General features: G+C 43.2%; 1 pseudogene; it reads left to right on the top strand.

Annotated features, from left to right (window-relative positions):
- Positions 1-4,852: 4,852 nt before the first annotated feature.
- Positions 4,853-6,543, top strand: LOC100660623 (neuropilin and tolloid-like protein 2; annotated as a pseudogene).
- Positions 6,544-7,859: the final 1,316 nt, after the last annotated feature.

The following is a 7,859-nucleotide window of genomic DNA, read 5'->3' as shown; positions in this document are numbered from 1 at the left end:
CCAGGTTTACTTCTGGCTTCTTCCACAAGACTCAAGTCCTCAATTCTACCCCACTAGCCTCTCCAGTTCCTAACTCTTTTTCCAGCCAGAAGTGCCAACCACACAGAGCAAGGATGGGGCTTGCTTTGGAGAGGGTGGCCTAATGCTGGCAGGTGGTCTGGGCCTCCATTCCCCCTGTGTGGGTAAAGACTCAGAGCAGACCCTCAGCCCCAAACATTCATCACCTAGAAAGCATCAGACCTGCATTTGGTAAAGAAGAACTTGGTAAGAACTATGCACAGAATATTTGTTATCTAAAGAGGAGGACTTTTTAGGTCTCAGTGAGGTTCTTGGGGTGTCGAAAGATAATCTCACTTTGTTTCACATACTTTGGACATGCTATCAGGAGGGACTAGTCCCTGGAGAAGGACATCATGCTTGGTAAAGTAGAAGGTCAGAGAAAAAGAGTAAGATCCTCAACAAAATGGATTGACACTGCGGCTGTGACAATGGGCTCAAACATAGCAACGTTGTGTTGATGGCACAGGACTGGGCAGTGTTCCGTTTTGTTGTATACAGGGTTGCTATGAGTCAGAACCCACTCCACGGCACCTAACAACTACAACAATATATTTAACAGTGTATTATCCTTGGGCTCTACTCAGAGATGTTAGGAATCAGGCAAAATTCATTAAACTTTTTTTTTTTTAATTGAATGACAAAGCAAGTCTTCAGAAACCTAGACCTACATAGAAATAAAGAAAACAAAATAAAACTGCCCCTCTCCTGGCCAGATATTAGAGATGAAGAGAGCAGCGTTGATGGCAGGGATGGATGATAACGAAAGATAACTTTGAACCTTAAAAAAGTACAGGTTATTATTAACATCATTATCAAATATTGGGAATCTACTAGATCCCAGTCATAGTTTCAAGCCCCTTTTGTATATTATCTCCAATCCTCCAGTCCTCAAAACTACCCATGAGACAGGCATTAGTAGCCCCATTTCACATATGAAGAGTCCAAGGCTCACAGAGGTTAAATGTCTTGCCCAAGGAAGATGACCAACCAACCTGGTTTTCCCATGACTGTCCCAGTTTTAGCACTGAAAGTTTCATGACCCAGGAAACCCCTCAACTGGAGAAAACCAGGACAGCTGGTCACCATATGCCTGACTCATTGTTTGTCTGACTCATGCCCCATCTCTTTCCACCATGCCAGAGTGAATCCCATTAAACACAAAAAATAAACATACACATATGTAGACACGTATGTATATACATATATATACACATATACAGATGTATATGTATTTATGAAGAAAGGAAGGAAAAGACAGAAGGAGGAAGGGCGAGAGTGAGGAAAGAAGGAAGAAAAGAGGAAAGCAGGGACATAAGGAGGGAAAGAGGGAGAAACTCACTGTAAATTTACTTAAAGGAAAAAGAAATATTTCCTGTGAACTCAAAAAGCGATTAACTGTAAAACTTCCATTTGTAATCCCCAAGTTTCAAAAAATAATGCCAAACAAGGACAAATCTACTTTAAGTGGTGGATAGTCAGAAGCCAGGGTTGGGGAGAGGAAATCAGGCCAGTTGATCCCTCCTAAGCTGACATGCTCAGCCTATGCGAAGCTCTTAGCGTGAGGCCTTCCAGGCTGAAGAGGACTGTAGGGATGATATAACACAGAGGGCAGGGAGAGCCTCAGGGCCCCCAAAGTATACTCTCTGCAGGAGAAATAGCCAAAAATGACCTAAACCTCATTGAGTGAGAGCTCATTTCATCCCAAACAGCGTCTGGGATCTGAATTTGTTTCCACCAGCCATCACAAAGCTTCCCATTCCTCCTTGTCTCAAGTGGACTTGGATGTGACCTGCTTGTGCTAGTTTCAGGTTCTTACCAAAGCTGCCGCCTTAGCCCTTGTTGACAATAAAAATCTTGTTAATTTTGTTTAACAGGCCAACTTGAATTTCCCCAAAGAATTTTTTGAAAGGTACAATATCAAACATATTAAGGAGGTAAGACTTTGCCACCCATACTTATTACCCAAAGGAGGTCAGTTGCCATGGCAATACCTCTGGTAAGAAGATGGAATCTGGCTGAAGGGTGGATAAAATACCACAACGGGGCACAAACTGCTCAGCCAACCACTAAGCCCCTTCTACTGCTTGAGAGTGTTTGCCCAAGTCTTAGAAGTTAAGTCATAACTGAGAGACAGGGAGAGTAACAAAAATGCCCAATTGCAAACAAACATATTGAGGGCTGGGTGTGGGAGAGGAAGAAGTGGTCAGAATGTGGGTGGAGATATTTTGAAAGTCAGCAGTGAACATATGTGACTGTCTTCTTATAAGGGCTGGCAGAATCCTCCCATCAGTAGCTTTTGGGCAGACAAACCAGTTCCCATCCATCTACAGAGGGCCACAGCTAATGAAGCAGAGAGACCTCAATGAAGAGTTCCTGTAGAGGTGGAGTCAGAATGAACCTAGTGGTCTCCTTGGCAACATCCACCAAGAATTCACCCATTCATTCTCTGCTACTCAGCAGTCCCATTCCTGAGAAAGTGCCCAAAGAAAATCATCCTGATTCCAGAAAAGGCCGTTGGCACAAAAATGTCTAGTACACGGTTGTTTTTAACTCTGTAAAGTTAGAAAAAGAGAAAGAAAACTCAATTCTAATAGAAATTAAACTATAATACAGTAACATAATGAAATATGATGCAGACAATAAAAACGATATTTACGAAGTCTTTGTAATAGATGGAGAAATGCTTATCCTTTTATGATACATTAAAAGGTAAAGCTCATCTGTGTAAATACAATATGATCTGAACTGTAGAAAAAAACAGACAAAAAACTGGAAGGAAATACATCAAAATGTTAGCAGTTATTGCCTTTAAGTGCTGGGACTGGGGTGAGTTTCTCTTTCTGTTTTTCTAAATTTTCTATAACAGGCATGTAATTTTTATGTTTAGAATAACAATAAACTTTTTGTATGTTGTCTCACACCGTATGCATTCCCAACCACCTCTGTTCTTGCTTCTACTGGAAAAGCTCAAATAGCCACTTCTGCAGCCACCTTTGCAGCTAGCAGATGTCACATGATACAATCACAGCCACTGAGGTGTGAGTGGAAGTCTGAGCACTACTCTTCCCTTCCTCCTTCTTCCCACCTGGAATGCAGACATAATGCGTGGAACTGCAGGTCACGTGACCAAGCCAGAATGATCAAGAAAATCAAAGGTGCCTTACCCTGTCAAGTCTCTGAGCCAAGACCAGAAGCTAACAGTTATTAAAACAGTGATGGAAAGTGTTAGCAATCTGTGTGAAGGCAAGACCAAGGTTCTGAGCCACTAGAATCATCTGCAGAGATTGTTAAATACTGATGCCCAGCTCTGGGCCTCAGAGATTCTGATTTAATTGGCCTGGGTTGTGGCCTGGGCAGTGCGATATTTTGAAGCACCTCAAGTGTAATGCATTGAATTGTGTCCCCCCAAAATATGTGTCAACTTGGTTAGGCTCTGTGTAGTTGTCTTCCATTTTGTGACTTTTCCATGTGTTATAAACCATAATCTCTGCCTGTGGTTAAAAGGATTACTCAGGTCACCTCCCTGATTCAAAAGGGAATTTCCCTGGGGTGTGGCCTGCACCACCTTTTACCTCTCAAGAGATAAAAGGAAACAGAAGCAAGCAGAGAGTTGGGGACCTCATAGCACCAAGAAGACAGCACTGGGAGCAGAGGGCATCCTTTAGACACGGGGTCCCTGTGCCTGAGAAGCTCCTCAGCCAGGGGAAGTTTGAGGACAAGGAATCTTCCTCCAGAGCCAACAGAGAGAGAAAGCCTTCCCCTGGAGCCGACACCCTGAATTTGGACTTGTAACCTACTAGACTGTGAGAAAATAAATTTCTCTTTGTTAAAGTCATCCGTTTGTGGTATCTCTGTCATGGCAGCACTAGATGACTAAGACACCAAGTGATTCAGTCATGGTTGAGAGGCTGTGTTCTGGAGGCACATGGAAAAATGGTCAGAGAGCAACTGGTGCCCACTATCCAAAGATTCAGACTTCCTGTTATATGAAACCAATAAATTTCACAATGGCTGGATTTTCTGATACTAGAAGTTGAATGTATTCCTACTGATACAATTGTGCTGTTTCTAAAGGCTGGCGCAAGTATGTAATACATGAGTGTAAAAACGGTAAAATTCTACAGCACATGATAGCTATATATATATTTATATTTCTCAGTGTGGACTTTTCCCCCTTTAAAATCATACCCAATCAAATACTTGCATTACAGAGTATACAAAAATAAAATCTCCTTGCCAAGACAGAGCCCCCCGAGGAGGATGGTTCCAAGAACAGGGCTGACTGCACACAGCCAGCTTAGGATAAAAGAACTGAATGGAGATTTGAGATGTCCCCCACAGACAGAATTTCCAGTATGAGTACAAGCAAGTTAATTGTCTACTAAAGCAGGCAAACTAATATATCAACACTCTGGAAGAATATAATAGAACCCAGAGTCTCTACAACATAATATTTATAATGTCTAGGACACAACCCAAAAGTATTTGCCTTTCACATGAAAAGTAAATGTGACCAAATTTTAAGAGAAAAGACAGTAAGTGGAAACTAACCCCAAGATAGCCCAGATGTTGGAACTGTGTCAAAGACATAAAAGAAAATATTCTCAGCAGGGAAATAGAAAAACTTTAACGGAAATACAAAACATATTGTACAAACTTAAAAGCAGACTGGAAATTATAGAGAAAACCATCCATAACTGGAAGATCAATAAAAATTATCCAAGAACAGAGAAAAAGAAGTTCAACAAAAACAAAGCCTCACGGATTTGTAGGACAGTATTGAAAAGAAACAATGAAGGCCAAAAGACGATGGTGTGATATCTTTAAGGTACTGAAAGAAAAAAAACAAAAACTGTCAACCCAGAATTCTAAATCCTGTGTAAATATCCTTAAAGAATGAATGCAAAATATCGTTTTCAGGTCAAAGAAAACCATGAGAATTCATCACCAGCAGATTTGCACTACAAAAAAAATGCTAAAGGAAGTTCTTCAGGCTGAAGGGAAATGATACCAGATGGAAATTAGAATCTTCAGGAAGAAATGAAGAGCATCAAAAATGAACTTCATTGACTTCCGCGGAGCCCGCGCCACGACCGCAGCCGGCGGCTCGGCGAGCCGCGTACCGGGGCGACCCGCGCCGGTCCCTGCCGGTCCCCGCCCTCGCATCCTCGCCCCTCGGGGCGGTCCATGGGACGGAGCGCCGTCGGGGGGCTCGGCCATGGCGGGCCGCAGGACCGGAGCCCTACCCCGCGGGGACGGAGCCTGGTGGCCGGCGATCGGGACGCAGCGGGGCTAGCGCCGCGCGGGGCCTTGAACACCGCGTCGCCTCCTTGCCGCCGCCTCAGCCCCCGAGAAGCGCCAAGCCGGCCAGCACCGTGGCCCTGGAGCCGCTGCGTCCGGTCCTCAAAGTGTTGTTAGTTACACTCCTGGTAGTAGAAGGGATTGCCGTGGCCCAAAAGACCCAAGATGGACAGAATATTGGAATCAAACATGTTCCTGCAACAGAGTGTGGCATTTGGGTTCGAACCAGCAACGGAGGTCACTTTGGGTCCCCAAATTATCCGGACTCATATGCACCAAATAAGGAATGTATATTTTGGAAGCTGCTCCACGGCAAAGAATAGAGTTGACCTTTGATGAACATTATTATATAGAACCATCATTTGAATGTCGGTTTGATCACTTGGAAGTTTGAGACGGGCCATATGGTTTCTCTCTGCTTATAGGTCGTTACTGTGACGTGAAAAGCAGCCCGTTAATTAGATCAACGGGGAGATTCATGTGGATTAAGTTCAGTTCCGATGAAGAACCAGAAGGACTGGGTTTTCAAGCAAAATATTCGTTTATTCCAGATCCAGAGTTCACTTACCTAGGAGGTATTTTAAACTCCATCCCAGACTGCCAGTTTGAGCTCTCAGGAGCTGATGGAACAGTGCATTCTAGTCAGGTAGAACAAGAAGAAAAAACAAAACCTGGCCAAGCCGTTGATTGCATATGGACAATTAAAGCTACCCCAAAAGCAAAGATTTATTTGAGGTTCCTAGATTATCAAATGGAGCACTCAAATGAATGCAAAAGAAACTTCGTGGCAGTCTATGATAGAAGCAGTTCTATTGAGAACCTGAAAGCCAAGTTTTGCAGCACCGTGGCCGATGATGTGATGCTTAAAACAGGAGTTGGAGTGATCCGGAGGTGGGCAGAGGAGGGCAGCCGGCTCAGCAGGTTTAGGATGCTGTTTACATCCTTTGTGGAACCTCTCTGCACAAGCACCACTTTCTTCTGCCACAGTAACATGTGCATCAATAATCCTTTAGTCTGCAACATTACCAGAACTGTACATACCCTTGGGATGAAAACCGCTGTAAAGGGCTTGAAGAGGCTTACAGAATACAAAGCCTTTAATGAAGACACTACAGTTAAAATAGCACAGAAGTACCTGGTTTCAGACCCCTCAGGTTAGCAAGTAAATCTTGGATGACAAATTTGGTTCTAAATTTTCTGCCTGCTAAAACAAATGCAACAGTTTTTGCTTTTTGCAAAAGAAAACACAAACTTATCTGTAGAGGTTCATTTTTCCTTGAACTAAAGCAAGAGAGAGTCTTTAGGTGGGATGACATTGCTTTAGGATTTAAGAAAAATACAAAATATGAGAGAGACGGTAATAGTAAATCTTAAAGAAGTGAAGTCACAGCCTAATGTAGTCTAACAACACTGGTTTCTCATCAGTCTGTCTGTAGGGACGGAACCAGAGGACTTGACAGGGAATAGCTAAGCTAGCCCTAGCCGGTCGTATATGCCTTCATTGAACTATACCCACCCAGAGAACCAACTGCTGTCGAGCCGATTCCGACTCAGCAACCCTATAGAACCCAGAGTAGAACTGCCCCATAAAGTTTCCAGGGAGCGCCTGGCAGATTCGAACTACTGGCCTCTGGTTAGCAGCCGTAGTCCTTAACCACTGTGCCACCAGGGTTTCGGATGGGTATTAACCAGTTGCCACAGAGATGATCCAATCAAGGTCCACTTGTTTCATTGTCAAGTCTAAAAATAAACAATAAACTAGTTGCCCTTGAGTCAATTCTGAGTCATGGCAACCCCATGCATGTCAGAGTAGAACTGTGCTCCATTGAGTATTTGCTGGCTGGTTTTTCAAAAGTAGATTGCCAAGCCTTTCTTCCAAGGCATCTTGGTAGACTCAAACCTCATACCTTTTGGTTAGCAGCCAGGTATGTTAACCATTTGCATAATGACGTGTACGAAGACCTGGAGGTAGAAAACCAAAACGGAAGAATACGCTCGGCATTTCTCAAAATGAAAGAACTAAAGAAAAAATCCAAACCTTGAGTTGCAATATTGAAGAATCCTACGGGAAAAATATTATACAATGGAGGAAGCATTACAAGAAGATTGAAGGAGTACAAAGAGTCATTATACCAAAAAGAATTGGTCAACGTTCAAACATTTCAGAAGGTAGCATATGATCAGGAACCGATGGTACTGAAGGAAGAAGTCCAAGCTGAACAGAAGGCAATGGCAAAAAACAAGGCTTCAGGAAGTGACGGAATACCAAATGAGATGTTTCAGCGAATGAATGCAGCCCTGGAAGCGCTCACTCATCTACGCCAAAAAATTTGGAAGATGGTTACCTGGCCAGCTGACTGGAAGAGATCCATATTTATGCCTATTCCCAAGAAAAGTGATCCCACCAGATGGGGAAATTGTTGAACAGTATCATTAATATCACTTGCAAGCAAAATTTTGCCGAAGATCATTCGAAAGAGGCTGCGGCAGTATATCAA

This window comes from Loxodonta africana, chromosome 26, assembly GCF_030014295.1.
Source record: "Loxodonta africana isolate mLoxAfr1 chromosome 26, mLoxAfr1.hap2, whole genome shotgun sequence".
NCBI classification, from domain to species: domain Eukaryota; kingdom Metazoa; phylum Chordata; class Mammalia; order Proboscidea; family Elephantidae; genus Loxodonta; species Loxodonta africana.
The sequence above is the reverse complement of the archived record's forward strand: the minus strand, read 5'-3'. Positions and strand labels throughout refer to the sequence as shown.